A 16666-nucleotide genomic window follows, 5' to 3' on the forward strand; every position below is an offset into this window, starting at 1 on the left:
TGGGAGGTGCAGACTGAGGCCATGTTGTGTCATCCACCACTGTTGGGAGGTGCAGACTGAGGCCATGTTGTGTCATCCACCACGGTTGGGAGGTGCAGACTGAGGCCATGTTGTGTCATCCACCACGGTTGGGAGGTGCAGACTGAGGCCATGTTGTGTCATCCACCACGGTTGGGAGGTGAAGACTGAGGCCATGTTGTGTCATCCACCACGGTTGGGAGGTGCAGACTGAGGCCATGTTGTGTCATCCACCACGTTTGGGAGGTACAGACTGAGGCCATGTTGAGTCATCCACTACTGTTGGGAGGTGCAGACTGAGGCCATGTTGTGTCATCCACCACGGTTGGGAGGTGCAGACTGAGGCCATGTTGTGTCATCCACCACGGTTGGGAGGTGCAGACTGAGGCCATGTTGTGTCATCCACTACTGTTGGGAGGTGCAGACTGAGGCCATGTTGTGTCATCCACTACTGTTGGGAGGTGCAGACTGAGCCCATGTTGTGTCATCCACTACTGTTGGGAGGTGCAGACTGACCCCATGTTTTGTCATCCACCACGGTTGGGAGGTGCAGACTGAGGCCATGTTGTGTCATCCACCACTGTTGGGAGGTGCAGACTGAGGCCATGTTGTGTCATCCACCACTGTTGGGAGGTGCAGACTGAGGCCATGTTGTGTCATCCACCACTGTTGGGAGGTGCAGACTGAGGCCATGTTGTGTCATCCACCACGTTTGGGAGGTGCAGACTGAGGCCATGTTGTGTCATCCACCACTGTTGGGAGGTGCAGACTGAGGCCATGTTGTGTCATCCACCACTGTTGGGAGGTGCAGACTGAGGCCATGTTGTGTCATCCACCACGTTTGGGAGGTGCAGACTGAGGCCATGTTGTGTCATCCACCACTGTTGGGAGGTGCAGACTGAGGCCATGTTGTGTCATCCACCACGTTTGGGAGGTGCAGACTGAGGCCATGTTGTGTCATCCACTACTGTTGGGAGGTGCAGACTGAGGCCATGTTGTGTCATCCACCACGTTTGGGAGGTGCAGACTGAGGCCATGTTGAGTCATCCACCACGGTTGGGAGGTGCAGACTGAGGCCATGTTGTGTCATCCACCACGGTTGGGAGGTGCAGACTGAGGCCATGTTGTGTCATCCACCACGGTTGGGAGGTGCAGACTGAGGCCATGTTGTGTCATCCACCACGTTTGGGAGGTGCAGACTGAGGCCATGTTGTGTCATCCACTACTGTTGGGAGGTGCAGACTGATGCCATGTTGTGTCATCCACCACGGTTGGGAGGTGCAGACTGAGGCCATGTTGAGTCATCCACTACTGTTGGGAGGTGCAGACTGACGCCATGTTGTGTCATCCACTGAGGCCATGTTGTGTCATCCACTACTGTTGGGAGGTGCAGACTGAGCCCATGTTGTGTCATCCACTACTGTTGGGAGGTGCAGACTGAGCCCATGTTTTGTCATCCACCACGGTTGGGAGGTGCAGACTGAGGCCATGTTGTGTCATCCACCACGGTTGGGAGGTGCAGACTGAGGCCATGTTGTGTCATCCACCACTGTTGGGAGGTGCAGACTGAGGCCATGTTGTGTCATCCACCACGGTTGGGAGGTGCAGACTGAGGCCATGTTGTGTCATCCACCACTGTTGGGAGGTGCAGACTGAGGCCATGTTGTGTCATCCACCACTGTTGGGAGGTGCAGACTGGCCATGTTGTGTCATCCACCACTGTTGGGAGGTGCAGACTGAGGCCATGTTGTGTCATCCACCACGTTTGGGAGGTGCAGACTGAGGCCATGTTGTGTCATCCACCACTGTTGGGAGGTGCAGACTGAGGCCATGTTGTGTCATCCACCACGTTTGGGAGGTGCAGACTGAGGCCATGTTGTGTCATCCACCACTGTTGGGAGGTGCAGACTGAGGCCATGTTGTGTCATCCACCACGTTTGGGAGGTGCAGACTGACCCCAGTCACTGAGTGCAGACTGAGGCCATGTTGTGTCATCCACCACGGTTGGGAGGTGCAGACTGAGGTCATGTTGTGTAATCCAATACTGTTGGGAGGTGCAGACTGAGGCCATGTTGTGTCATCCACTACTGTTGGGAGGTGCAGACTGAGGCCATGTTGTGTCATCCACCACGGTTGGGAGGTGCAGACTGAGGCCATGTTGTGTCATCCACCACGGTTGGGAGGTGCAGACTGAGGCCATGTTGTGTCATCCACCACGGTTGGGAGGTGCAGACTGAGGCCATGTTGTGTCATCCACCACGTTTGGGAGGTGCAGACTGAGGCCATGTTGTGTCATCCACCACTGTTGGGAGGTGCAGACTGAGGCCATGTTGTGTCATCCACCACGGTTGGGAGGTGCAGACTGAGGCCATGTTGTGTCATCCACCACTGTTGGGAGGTGCAGACTGAGGCCATGTTGTGTCATCCACCACGGTTGGGAGGTGCAGACTGAGGCCATGTTGTGTCATCCACCACGGTTGGGAGGTGCAGACTGAGGCCATGTTGTGTCATCCACCACTGTTGGGAGGTGCAGACTGCCATGTTGTGTCATCCACCACTGTTGGGAGGTGCAGACTGAGGCCATGTTGTCATCCACCACTGTTGGGAGGTGCAGACTGAGGCCATGTTGTGTCATCCACCACTGTTGGGAGGTGCAGACTGAGGCCATGTTGTGTCATCCACCACGTTTGGGAGGTGCAGACTGAGGCCATGTTGTGTCATCCACCACGGTTGGGAGGTGCAGACTGAGGCCATGTTTTGTCATCCACCACGGTTGGGAGGTGCAGACTGAGCCCATGTTGTGTCATCCACCACTGTTGGGAGGTGCAGACTGAGGCCATGTTGTGTCATCCACCAGTTTGGGAGGTGCAGACCATGTTGTGTCATCCACCACTGTTGGGAGGTGCAGACTGACACCATGTTGAGTCATCCACCACGGTTGGGAGGTGCAGACTGAGGCCATGTTGTGACTGTTGGGAGGTGCAGACTGAGGCCATGTTGTGTCATCCACCACGTTTGGGAGGTGCAGACTGAGGCCATGTTGTGTCATCCACCACGTTGGGAGGTGCAGACTGAGGCCATGTTGTGTCATCCACCACGTTTGGGAGGTGCAGACTGAGGCCATGTTGTGTCATCCACCACTGTTGGGAGGTGCAGACTGAGGCCATGTTGTGTCATCCACCACGTTTGGGAGGTGCAGACTGAGACCATGTTGTGTCATCCACCACTGTTGGGAGGTGCAGACTGAGGCCATGTTGTGTCATCCACCACGGTTGGGAGGTTTAGACTGAGGCCATGTTGTGTCATCCACTACTGTTGGGAGGTGCAGACTGAGGCCATGTTGTGTCATCCACCACGGTTGGGAGGTGCAGACTGAGGCCATGTTGTGTCATCCACTACTGTTGGGAGGTGCAGACTGAGGCCATGTTGTGTCATCCACCACGTTGGGAGGTGCAGACTGAGGCCATGTTGTGTCATCCACCACTGTTGGGAGGTGCAGACTGAGGCCATGTTGTGTCATCCACCACTGTTGGGAGGTGCAGACTGAGGCCATGTTGTGTCATCCACCACGGTTGGGAGGTGCAGACTGAGGCCATGTTGTGTCATCCACTACTGTTGGGAGGTGCAGACTGAGGCCATGTTGTGTCATCCACCACGGTTGGGAGGTGCAGACTGAGGCCATGTTGTGTCATCCACTACTGTTGGGAGGTGCAGACTGAGGCCATGTTGTGTCATCCACCACGTTTGGGAGGTGCAGACTGAGGCCATGTTGTGTCATCCACCACAGAGGTGCAGACTGAGGCCATGTTGTGTCATCCACCACTGTTGGGAGGTGCAGACTGAGGCCATGTTGTGTCATCCACCACGGTTGGGAGGTGCAGACTGAGGCCATGTTGTGTCATCCACTACTGTTGGGAGGTGCAGACTGAGACCATGTTGTGTCATCCACCACGGTTGGGAGGTGCAGACTGAGGCCATGTTGTGTCATCCACCACGGTTGGGAGGTGCAGACTGAGGCCATGTTGTGTCATCCACCACGTTTGGGAGGTGCAGACTGAGGCCATGTTGTCATCCACCACTGTCATCCACCACGGTTGGGAGGTGCAGACTGAGGCCATGTTGTGTCATCCACCACTGTTGGGAGGTGCAGACTGAGGCCATGTTGTGTCATCCACCACGTTTGGGAGGTGCAGACTGAGGCCATGTTGTGTCATCCACCACTGTTGGGAGGTGCAGACTGAGGCCATGTTGTGTCATCCACCACGTTTGGGAGGTGCAGACTGAGGCCATGTTGTGTCATCATCCACCACTGTTTGGGAGGTGCAGACTGAGGCCATGTTGTGTCATCCACCACTGTTGGGAGGTGCAGTTGCCATGTTGTGTCATCCACCACGGTTGGGAGGTGCAGACTGAGGCCATGTTGTGTCATCCACCACTGTTGGGAGGTGCAGACTGAGGCCATGTTGTGTCATCCACCACGTTTGGGAGGTGCAGACTGAGGCCATGTTGTGTCATCCACCACTGTTGGGAGGTGCAGACTGAGGCCATGTTGTGTCATCCACCACGGTTGGGAGGTGCAGACTGAGGCCATGTTGTGTCATCCACTACTGTTGGGAGGTGCAGACTGAGGCCATGTTGTGTCATCCACCACGTTGGGAGGTGCAGACTGAGGCCATGTTGTGTCATCCACCACGGTTGGGAGGTGCAGACTGAGGCCATGTTGTGTCATCCACCACGGTTGGGAGGTGCAGACTGAGGTCATCCACCACTGTTGGGAGGTGCAGACTGAGGCCATGTTGTGTCATCCACCACTGTTGGGAGGTGCAGACTGAGGCCATGTTGTGTCATCCACCACGGTTGGGAGGTGCAGACTGAGGCCATGTTGTGTCATCCACCACGGTTGGGAGGTGCAGACTGAGGCCATGTTGTGTCATCCACCACGGTTGGGAGGTGCAGACTGAGGCCATGTTGTGTCATCCACCACGGTTGGGAGGTGCAGACTGAGGCCATGTTGTGTCATCCACCACGTTTGGGAGGTGCAGACTGAGGCCAGTCATCCACTACTGTTGGGAGGTGCAGACTGACGCCATGTTGTGTCATCCACCACGGTTGGGAGGTGCAGACTGAGCCATGTTGTGTCATCCACCACGGTTGGGAGGTTTAGACTGAGGCCATGTTGTGTCATCCACACTGTTGGGAGGTGCAGACTGAGGCCAGTCATCCACCACTGTTGGGAGGTGCAGACTGAGGCCATGTTGTGTCATCCACCACGGTTGGGAGGTGCAGACTGAGGCCATGTTGTGTCATCCACCACTGTTGGGAGGTGCAGACTGAGGCCATGTTGTGTCATCCACCACTGTTGGGAGGTGCAGACTGAGGCCATGTTGTGTCATCCACCACTGTTGGGAGGTGCAGACTGAGGCCATGTTGTGTCATCCACCACGGTTGGGAGGTGCAGACTGAGGCCATGTTGTGTCATCCACCACGTTTGGGAGGTGCAGACTGAGGCCATGTTGTGTCATCCACCACGTTTGGGAGGTGCAGACTGAGGCCATGTTGTGTCATCCACCACGGTTGGGAGGTTTAGACTGAGGCCATGTTGTGTCATCCACTACTGTTGGGAGGTGCAGACTGAGGCCATGTTGTGTCATCCACCACGTTTGGGAGGTGCAGACTGAGGCCATGTTGTGCCATGCAGACTGAGGCCATGTTGTGTCATCCACCACTGTTGGGAGGTGCAGACTGAGGCCATGTTGTGTCATCCTACTGTTGGGAGGTGCAGACTGAGGCCATGTTGTGTCATCCACCACTGTTTGCAGACTGAGGCCATGGTCATCCACCACGGTTGGGAGGTGCAGACTGAGGCCATGTTGTGTCATCCACCACTGTTGGGAGGTGCAGACTGAGGCCATGTTGTGTCATCCACCACTGTTGGGAGGTGCAGACTGAGGCCATGTTGTGTCATCCACCACTGTTGGGAGGTGCAGACTGAGGCCATGTTGTGTCATCCACCACGTTTGGGAGGTGCAGACTGAGGCCATGTTGAGTCATCCACTACTGTTGGGAGGTGCAGACTGAGGCCATGTTGTGTCATCCACCACGGTTGGGAGGTGCAGACTGCCATGTTGTGTCATCCACCACGGTTGTGCAGACTTTGTCATCATCCACCACTGTTGGGAGGTGCAGACTGAGGCCATGTTGTGTCATCCACCACTGTTGGGAGGTGCAGACTGAGGCCATGTTGTGTCATCCACCACGGTTGGGAGGTGCAGACTGAGGCCATGTTGTGTCATCCACTACTGTTGGGAGGTGCAGACTGAGGCCATGTTGTGTCATCCACCACTGTTGGGAGGTGCAGACTGACCCCATGTTGTGTCATCCACCACGGTTGGGAGGTGCAGACTGAGGCCATGTTGTGTCATCCACCACGGTTGGGAGGTGCAGACTGAGGCCATGTTGTGTCATCCACCACGTTTTGCCATGTTGTGTCATCCACCACGTTTGGGAGGTGCAGACTGAGGCCATGTTGTGTCATCCACCACTGTTGGGAGGTGCAGACTGAGGCCATGTTGTGTCATCCACCACGTTTGGGAGGTGCAGACTGAGGCCATGTTGTGTCATCCACCACTGTTGGGAGGTGCAGACTGAGGCCATGTTGTGTCATCCACCACTGTTGGGAGGTGCAGACTGAGGCCATGTTGTGTCATCCACCACTGTTGGGAGGTGCAGACTGAGGCCATGTTGTGTCATCCACCACTGTTGGGAGGTGCAGACTGAGGCCATGTTGTGTCATCCACCACTGTTGGGAGGTGCAGACTGAGCCATGTTGTGTCATCCACCACGGTTGGGAGGTGCAGACTGAGGCCATGTTGTGTCATCCACCACTGTTGGGAGGTGCAGACTGAGGCCATGTTGTGTCATCCACCACTGTTGGGAGGTGCAGACTGAGGCCATGTTGTGTCATCCACCACGGTTGGGAGGTTTAGACTGAGGCCATGTTGTGTCATCCACTACTGTTGGGAGGTGCAGACTGAGGCCATGTTGTGTCATCCACCACGGTTGGGAGGTGCAGACTGAGGCCATGTTGTGTCATCCACTACTGTTGGGAGGTGCAGACTGAGGCCATGTTGTGTCATCCACCACGTTTGGGAGGTGCAGACTGAGGCCATGTTGTGTCATCCACCACGTGTTGGGAGGTGCAGACTGAGAGGCCATGTTGTGTCATCCACCACTGTTGGGAGGTGCAGACTGAGGCCAGGTCATCCACCATGTGCAGACTGTCATCCCACCAGACTGAGGCCATGTTGGTCATCCACCACGTTTGGGAGGTGCAGACTGAGGCCATGTTGTGTCATCCACCACTGTTGGGAGGTGCAGACTGAGGCCATGTTGTGTCATCCACTACTGTTGGGAGGTGCAGACTGAGGCCATGTTGTGTCATCCACCACGTTTGGGAGGTGCAGACTGAGGCCATGTTGTGCAGACTGAGGCCATGTTGTGTCATCCACCACTGTTGGGAGGTGCAGACTGAGGCCATGTTGTGTCATCCACCACTGTTGGGAGGTGCAGACTGAGGCCATGTTGTGTCATCCACCAGAGACTGAGGCCATGTTGTGTCATCCACTACTGTTGGGAGGTGCAGACTGAGGCCATGTTGTGTCATCCACCACGTTGGGAGGTGCAGACTGAGGCCATGTTGTGTCATCCACCACGGTTGGGAGGTGCAGACTGAGGCCATGTTGTGTCATCCACCACGGTTGGGAGGTGCAGACTGAGGTCATGTTGTGTAATCCAATACTGTTGGGAGGTGCAGACTGAGCCCATGTTGTGTCATCCACTACTGTTGGGAGGTGCAGACTGACCCCATGTTTTGTCATCCACCACGGTTGGGAGGTGCAGACTGAGGCCATGTTGAGTCATCCACCACGGTTGGGAGGTGCAGACTGAGGCCATGTTGTGTCATCCACCACGGTTGGGAGGTGCAGACTGAGGCCATGTTGTGTCATCCACCACGGTTGGGAGGTGCAGACTGAGGCCATGTTGTGTCATCCACCACGTTTGGGAGGTGCAGACTGAGGCCATGTTGTGTCATCCACTACTGTTGGGAGGTGCAGACTGAGGCCATGTTGTGTCATCCACCACGGTTGGGAGGTGCAGACTGAGCCAGTCATCCACCACGGTTGGGGGAGGTTTAGACTGAGGCCATGTTGTGTCATCCACTACTGTTGGGAGGTGCAGACTGAGGCCATGTTGAGTCATCCACTACTGTTGGGAGGTGCAGACTGAGGCCATGTTGTGTCATCCACCACGGTTGGGAGGTGCAGACTGAGGCCATGTTGTGTCATCCACTACTGTTGGGAGGTGCAGACTGAGCCCATGTTGTGTCATCCACCACTGTTGGGAGGTGCAGACTGAGGCCATGTTTTGTCATCCACCACGGTTGGGAGGTGCAGACTGAGGCCATGTTGTGTCATCCACCACGGTTGGGAGGTGCAGACTGAGGCCATGTTGTGTCATCCACCACGTTTGGGAGGTGCAGACTGAGGCCATGTTGTGTCATCCACCACGTTGGGAGGTGCAGACTGAGGCCATGTTGTGTCATCCACCACGTTGGGAGGTGCAGACTGAGGCCATGTTGTGTCATCCACCACTGTTGGGAGGTGCAGACTGAGGCCATGTTGTGTCATCCACCACGGTTGGGAGGTGCAGACTGAGGCCATGTTGTGTCATCCACCACGGTTGGGAGGTGCAGACTGAGGCCATGTTGTGTCATCCACCACTGTTGGGAGGTGCAGACTGAGGCCATGTTGTGTCATCCACCACTGTTGGGAGGTGCAGACTGAGGCCATGTTGTGTCATCCACCACGGTTGGGAGGTGCAGACTGAGGCCATGTTGTGTCATCCACCACGTTTGGGAGGTGCAGACTGAGGAGTCATCCACCACTGTTGGGAGGTGCAGACTGAGGCCATGTTGTGTCATCCACCACGGTTGGGAGGTGCAGACTGAGGCCATGTTGTGTCATCCACCACGGTTGGGGGAGACTGAGGCCAGTCATCCACTACTGTTGGGAGGTGCAGACTGAGGCCATGTTGTGTCATCCACTACTGTTGGGAGGTGCAGACTGACGGCATGTTGTGTCATCCACCACGGTTGGGAGGTGCAGACTGAGGCCATGTTGAGTCATCCACTACTGTTGGGAGGTGCAGACTGACGCCATGTTGTGTCATCCACTACTGTTGGGAGGTGCAGACTGACCCCATGTTTTGTCATCCACCACGGTTGGGAGGTGCAGACTGAGGCCATGTTGTGTCATCCACTACTGTTGGGAGGTGCAGACTGAGGCCATGTTGTGTCATCCACCACGTTTGGGAGGTGCAGACTGAGGCCATGTTGTGTCATCCACCACTGTTGGGAGGTGCAGACTGAGGCCATGTTGTGTCATCCACCACGTTTGGGAGGTGCAGACTGAGGCCATGTTGTGTCATCCACCACTGTTGGGAGGTGCAGACTGAGGCCATGTTGTGTCATCCACCACGGTTGGGAGGTGCAGACTGAGGCCATGTTGTGTCATCCACTACTGTTGGGAGGTGCAGACTGAGGCCATGTTGTGTCATCCACCACGGTTGGGAGGTGCAGACTGAGGCCATGTTGTGTCATCCACCACTGTTGGGAGGTGCAGACTGAGGATGTTGTGTCATCCACCACGTTTGGGAGGTGCAGACTGAGGCCATGTTGTGTCATCCACCACGTTGGGAGGTGCAGACTGAGGCCATGTTGTGTCATCCACCACTGTTGGGAGGTGCAGACTGAGGCCATGTTGTGTCATGTTGGGAGGTGCAGACTGAGGCCATGTTTTGTCATCCACCACGGTTGGGAGGTGCAGACTGAGGCCATGTTGTGTCATCCACCAAGGTTGGGAGGTTCAGACTGAGGCCATGTTGTGTCATCCAATACTGTTGGGAGGTGCAGACTGAGCCCATGTTGTGTCATCCACTACTGTTGGGAGGTGCAGACTGACCCCATGTTTTGTCATCCACCACGGTTGGGAGGTGCAGACTGAGGCCATGTTGTGTCATCCACCACGGTTGGGAGGTGCAGACTGAGGCCATGTTGTGTCATCCACCACAGACTGAGGCCATGTTGTGTCATCCACCACGGTTGGGAGGTGCAGACTGAGGCCATGTTGTGTCATCCACCACGTTTGGGAGGTGCAGACTGAGGCCAGACTGTTGGGAGGTGCAGACTGAGGCCATGTTGTGTCATCCACCACGGTTGGGAGGTGCAGACTGAGGCCATGTTGTGTCATCCACCACGGTTGGGAGGTTTAGACTGAGGCCATGTTGTGTCATCCACTACTGTTGGGAGGTGCAGACTGAGGCCATGTTGTGTCATCCACCACTGTTGGGAGGTGCAGATGAGGCCATGTTGTGTCATCCACCACGGTTGGGAGGTGCAGACTGAGGCCATGTTGTGTCATCCACTACTGTTGGGAGGTGCAGACTGAGGCCATGTTGTGTCATCCACTACTGTTGGGAGGTGCAGACTGACCCCATGTTGTGTCATCCACCACGGTTGGGAGGTGCAGACTGAGGCCATGTTGTGTCATCCACCACGTTTGGGAGGTGCAGACTGAGGCCATGTTGTGTCATCCACCACTGTTGGGAGGTGCAGACTGAGGCCATGTTGTGTCATCCACCACGTTGGGAGGTGCAGACTGAGGCCATGTTGTGTCATCCACCCATGTTGTTGTCATCCACCACTGTTGGGAGGTGCAGACTGAGGCCATGTTGTGTCATCCACCACGGTTGGGAGGTGCAGACTGAGGCCATGTTGTGTCATCCACCACGGTTGGGAGGTGCAGACTGAGGCCATGTTGAGTCATCCACCACGGTTGGGAGGTGCAGACTGAGGCCATGTTGTGTCATCCACCACGGTTGGGAGGTGCAGACTGAGGCCATGTTGTGTCATCCACCACTGTTGGGAGGTGCAGACTGAGGCCATGTTGTGTCATCCACCACGTTGGGAGGTGCAGACTGAGGCCATGTTGAGTCATCCACTACTGTTGGGAGGTGCAGACTGACGCCATGTTGTGTCATCCACCACGGTTGGGAGGTGCAGACTGAGGCCATGTTGTGTCATCCACCACGGTTGGGAGGTGCAGACTGAGGCCATGTTGTGTCATCCACTACTGTTGGGAGGTGCAGACTGAGGCCATGTTGTGTCATCCACCACTGTTGGGAGGTGCAGACTGAGGCCATGTTGTGTCATCCACCACGGTTGGGAGGTGCAGACTGAGGCCATGTTGTGTCATCCACCACTGTTGGGAGGTGCAGACTGAGGCCATGTTGTGTCATCCACTACTGTTGGGAGGTGCAGACTGACCCCATGTTTTGTCATCCACCACGGTTGGGAGGTGCAGACTGAGGCCATGTTGTGTCATCCACCACGTTTGGGAGGTGCAGACTGAGGCCATGTTGTGTCATCCACCACGTTTGGGAGGTGCAGACTGAGGCCATGTTGTGTCATCCACCACTGTTGGGAGGTGCAGACTGAGGCCATGTTGTGTCATCCACCACGTTTGGGAGGTGCAGACTGAGACCATGTTGTGTCATCCACCACTGTTGGGAGGTGCAGACTGAGGCCATGTTGTGTCATCCACCACGGTTGGGAGGTTTAGACTGAGGCCATGTTGTGTCATCCACTACTGTTGGGAGGTGCAGACTGAGGCCATGTTGTGTCATCCACCACGGTTGGGAGGTGCAGACTGAGGCCATGTTGTGTCATCCACTACTGTTGGGAGGTGCAGACTGAGGCAATGTTGTGTCATCCACCACGTTTGGGAGGTGCAGACTGAGGCCATGTTGTGTCATCCACCACGTTGGGAGGTGAGACTGAGACCATGTTGTGTCATCCACCACTGTTGGGAGGTGCAGACTGAGGCCATGTTGTGTCATCCACCACTGTTGGGAGGTGCAGACTGAGGCCATGTTGAGTCATCCACCACGGTTGGGAGGTGCAGACTGAGGCCATGTTGTGTCATCCACTACTGTTGGGAGGTGCAGACTGAGACCATGTTGTGTCATCCACCACGGTTGGGAGGTGCAGACTGAGGCCATGTTGTGTCATCCACCACGGTTGGGAGGTGCAGACTGAGGCCATGTTGTGTCATCCACCACTGTTGGGAGGTGCAGACTGAGGCCATGTTGTGTCATCCACATGTTGGGAGGTGCAGACTGAGGCCATGTTGTGTCATCCACCACTGTTGGGAGGTGCAGACTGCCATGTTGTGTCATCCACATGTTGGGAGGTGCAGACTGAGGCCATGTTGTGTCATCCACTACTGTTGGGAGGTGCAGACTGAGGCCATGTTTGTCATCCACCACGGTTGGGAGGTGCAGACTGAGGCCATGTTGTGTCATCCACCACGTTTGGGAGGTGCAGACTGAGGCCATGTTGTGTCATCCACCACTGTTGGGAGGTGCAGACTGAGGCCATGTTGTGTCATCCACCACTGTTGGGAGGTGCAGACTGAGGCCATGTTGTGTCATCCACCACTGTTGGGAGGTGCAGACTGAGGCCATGTTGTGTCATCCACCACTGTTGGGAGGTGCAGACTGAGGCCATGTTGTGTCATCCACCACGGTTGGGAGGTGCAGACTGAGGCCATGTCATCCACTACTGTTGGGAGGTGCAGACTGAGGCCATGTTGAGTCATCCACCACGGTTGGGAGGTGCAGACTGAGGCCATGTTGTGGACTGTTGGGAGGGGCAGACTGAGGCCATGTTGTGTCATCCACCACGTTTGGGAGGTGCAGACTGAGGCCATGTTGTGTCATCCACCACGTTTGGGAGGTGCAGACTGAGACCATGTTGTGTCATCCACCACTGTTGGGAGGTGCAGACTGAGGCCATGTTGTGTCATCCACCACGGTTGGGAGGTTGCAGACTGAGGCCATGTTGTGTCATCCACTACTGTTGGGAGGTGCAGACTGAGGCCATGTTGAGTCATGTTTGGGAGGTGCAGACTGACCCCATGTTTTGTCATCCACCACGGTTGGGAGGTGCAGACTGAGGCCATGTTGTGTCATCCACCACGGTTGGGAGGTGCAGACTGAGGCCATGTTGGTCATCCACCACGGTTGGGAGGTGCAGACTGAGGCCATGTTGTGTCATCCACTACTGTTGGGAGGTGCAGACTGAGCCATGTTGTGTCATCCACTACTGTTGGGAGGTGCAGACTGAGCCCATGTTGTGTCATCCACTACTGTTGGGAGGTGCAGACTGAGGCCATGTTGTGTCATCCACCACGGTTGGGAGAGGTGCAGACTGAGGCCATGTTGTGTCATCCACTACTGTTGGGAGGTGCAGACTGAGCCCATGTTGTGTCATCCACCACTGTTGGGAGGTGCAGACTGAGGCCATGTTTTGTCATCCACCACGGTTGGGAGGTGCAGACTGAGGCCATGTTGTGTCATGTTGGGAGGTGCAGACTGAGCCATGTTGTGTCATCCACCACGGTTGGGAGGTGCAGACTGAGGCCATGTTGTGTCATCCACCACGGTTGGGAGGTGCAGACTGAGGCCATGTTGTGTCATCCACCACGTTGGGAGGTGCAGACTGAGGCCATGTTGTGTCATCCACTACTGTTGGGAGGTGCAGACTGAGGCCATGTTGTGTCATCCACCACTGTTGGGAGGTGCAGACTGAGGCCATGTTGTGTCATCCACCACGTTTGGGAGGTGCAGACTGAGGCCATGTTGTGTCATCCACCACGTTTGGGAGGTGCAGACTGAGGCCATGTTGTGTCATCCACCACTGTTGGGAGGTGCAGACTGAGGCCATGTTGTGTCATCCACCACGTTTGGGAGGTGCAGACAGACCATGTTGTGTCATCCACCACTGTTGGGAGGTGCAGACTGAGGCCATGTTGTGTCATCCACCACGGTTGGGAGGTGCAGACTGAGGCCATGTTGTGTCATCCACTACTGTTGGGAGGTGCAGACTGAGGCCATGTTGTGTCATCCACCACGGTTGGGAGGTGCAGACTGAGGCCATGTTGTGTCATCCACTACTGTTGGGAGGTGCAGACTGAGGCAATGTTGTGTCATCCACCACGTTTGGGAGGTGCAGACTGAGGCCATGTTGTGTCATCCACCACGTTTGGGAGGTGCAGACACCATGTTGTGTCATCCACCACTGTTGGGAGGTGCAGACTGAGGCCATGTTGTGTCATCCACCACGGTTGGGAGGTGCAGACTGAGGCCATGTTGTGTCATCCACTACTGTTGGGAGGTGCAGACTGAGGCCATGTTGTGTCATCCACCACGTTTGGGAGGTGCAGACTGACCCCATGGTCATCCACCACGGTTGGGAGGTGCAGACTGAGGCCATGTTGTGTCATCCACCACGGTTGGGAGGTGCAGACTGAGGCCATGTTGTGTCATCCACCACGGTTGGGAGGTTTAGACTGAGGCCATGTTGTGTCATCCACCACTGTTGGGAGGTGCAGGCAGTCATCCACTGTTGGGAGGTGCAGACTGAGCCCATGTTGTGTCATCCATACCAGACTGACCCCATGTTTTGTCATCCACCACGGTTGGGAGGTGCAGACTGAGGCCATGTTGTGTCATCCACCACGGTTGGGAGGTGCAGACTGAGGCCATGTTGTGTCATCCACTACTGTTGGGAGGTGCAGACTGAGGCCATGTTGTGTCATCCACCACGGTTGGGAGGTGCAGACTGAGGCCATGTTGTGTAATCCACTATTGGGAGGGGCAGACTGAGGCAATGTTGTGTCATCCACCACGTTTGGGAGGTGCAGACTGAGGCCATGTTGTGTCATCCACCACGTTTGGGAGGTGCAGACTGAGGACCATGTTGTGTCATCCACCACTGTTGGGAGGTGCAGACTGAGGCCATGTTGTGTCATCCACCACGGTTGGGAGGTGCAGACTGAGGCCATGTTGTGTCATCCACTACTGTTGGGAGGTGCAGACTGAGGCCATGTTGAGTCATCCACCTGACCCCATGTTTGGGAGGTGCAGACTGAGGCCAGTCATCCACCACGGTTGGGAGGTGCAGACTGAGGCCATGTTGTGTCATCCACCACGGTTGGGAGGTGCAGACTGAGGCCATGTTGTGTCATCCACCACTGTTGGGAGGTGCAGACTGAGGCCATGTTGTGTCATCCACTACTGTTGGGAGGTGCAGACTGAGCCCATGTTGTGTCATCCACTACTGTTGGGAGGTGCAGACTGACCCCATGTTTTGGAGGTGCAGACTGAGGCCATGTTGTGTCATCCACCACGGTTGGGAGGTCAGACTCCATGTTGAGTCATCCACCACGGTTGGGAGGTGCAGACTGAGGCCATGTTGTGTCATCCACCACGGTTGGGAGGTGCAGACTGAGGCCATGTTGTGTCATCCACCACGGTTGGGAGGTGCAGACTGAGGCCATGTTGTGTCATCCACCACTACTGTTGGGAGGTGCAGACTGTTGGGAGGTGAGACTGGCCATGTTGTGTCATCCACCACTGTTGGGAGCAGACTGCAGACTGAGGCCATGTTGTGTCATCCACCACTGTTGGGAGGTGCAGACTGAGGCCATGTTGTGTCATCCACCACTGTTGGGAGGTCAGACTGAGGCCATGTTGTGTCATCCACCACGGTTGGGAGGTGCAGACTGAGGCCATGTTGTGTCATCCACTACTGTTGGGAGGTGCAGACTGAGGCCATGTTGTGTCATCCACCACTGTTGGGAGGTGCAGACTGCCATGTTGTGTCATCCACCACTGTTGGGAGGTGCAGACTGAGGCCATGTTGTGTCATCCACCACGTTTGGGAGGTGCAGACTGAGGCCATGTTGTGTCATCCACCACTGTTGGGAGGTGCAGACTGAGGCCATGTTGTGTCATCCACCACGGTTGGGAGGTGCAGACTGAGGCCATGTTGTGTCATCCACCACGTTTGGGAGGTGCAGACTGAGGCCATGTTGTGTCATCCACCACGTTTGGGAGGTCATCCATGTTGTGTCATCCACTACTGTTGGGAGGTGCAGACTGAGGCCATGTTGTGTCATCCACCACGTTTGGGAGGTGCAGACTGAGGCCATGTTGTGTCATCCACCACTGTTGGGAGGTGCAGACTGAGGCCATGTTGTGTCATCCACCACGGTTGGGAGGTGCAGACTGAGGCCATGTTGTGTCATCCACTACTGTTGGGAGGTGCAGACTGAGGCCATGTTGTGTCATCCACCACGGTTGGGAGGTGCAGACTGAGGCCATGTTGTGTCATCCACCACTGTTGGGAGGTGCAGACTGAGGCAATGTTGTGTCATCCACCACGTTTGGGAGGTGCAGACTGAGGCCATGTTGTGTCATCCACCACGTTTGGGAGGTGCAGACTGAGACCATGTTGTGTCATCCACCACTGTTGGGAGGTGCAGACTGAGGCCATGTTGTGTCATCCACCACTGTTGGGAGGTTGCAGACTGAGGCCATGTTGTGTCATCCACTACTGTTGGGAGGTGCAGACTGAGGCCATGTTGTGTCATCCACCACTGTTGGGAGGTGCAGACTGAGGCCATGTTGTGTCATCCACCACGGTTGGGAGGTGCAGACTGAGGCCATGTTGTGTCATCCACCACGG

This window comes from Oncorhynchus nerka, linkage group LG28, assembly GCF_034236695.1.
Source record: "Oncorhynchus nerka isolate Pitt River linkage group LG28, Oner_Uvic_2.0, whole genome shotgun sequence".
In the NCBI taxonomy this organism is placed as follows: Eukaryota; Metazoa; Chordata; class Actinopteri; order Salmoniformes; family Salmonidae; genus Oncorhynchus; species Oncorhynchus nerka.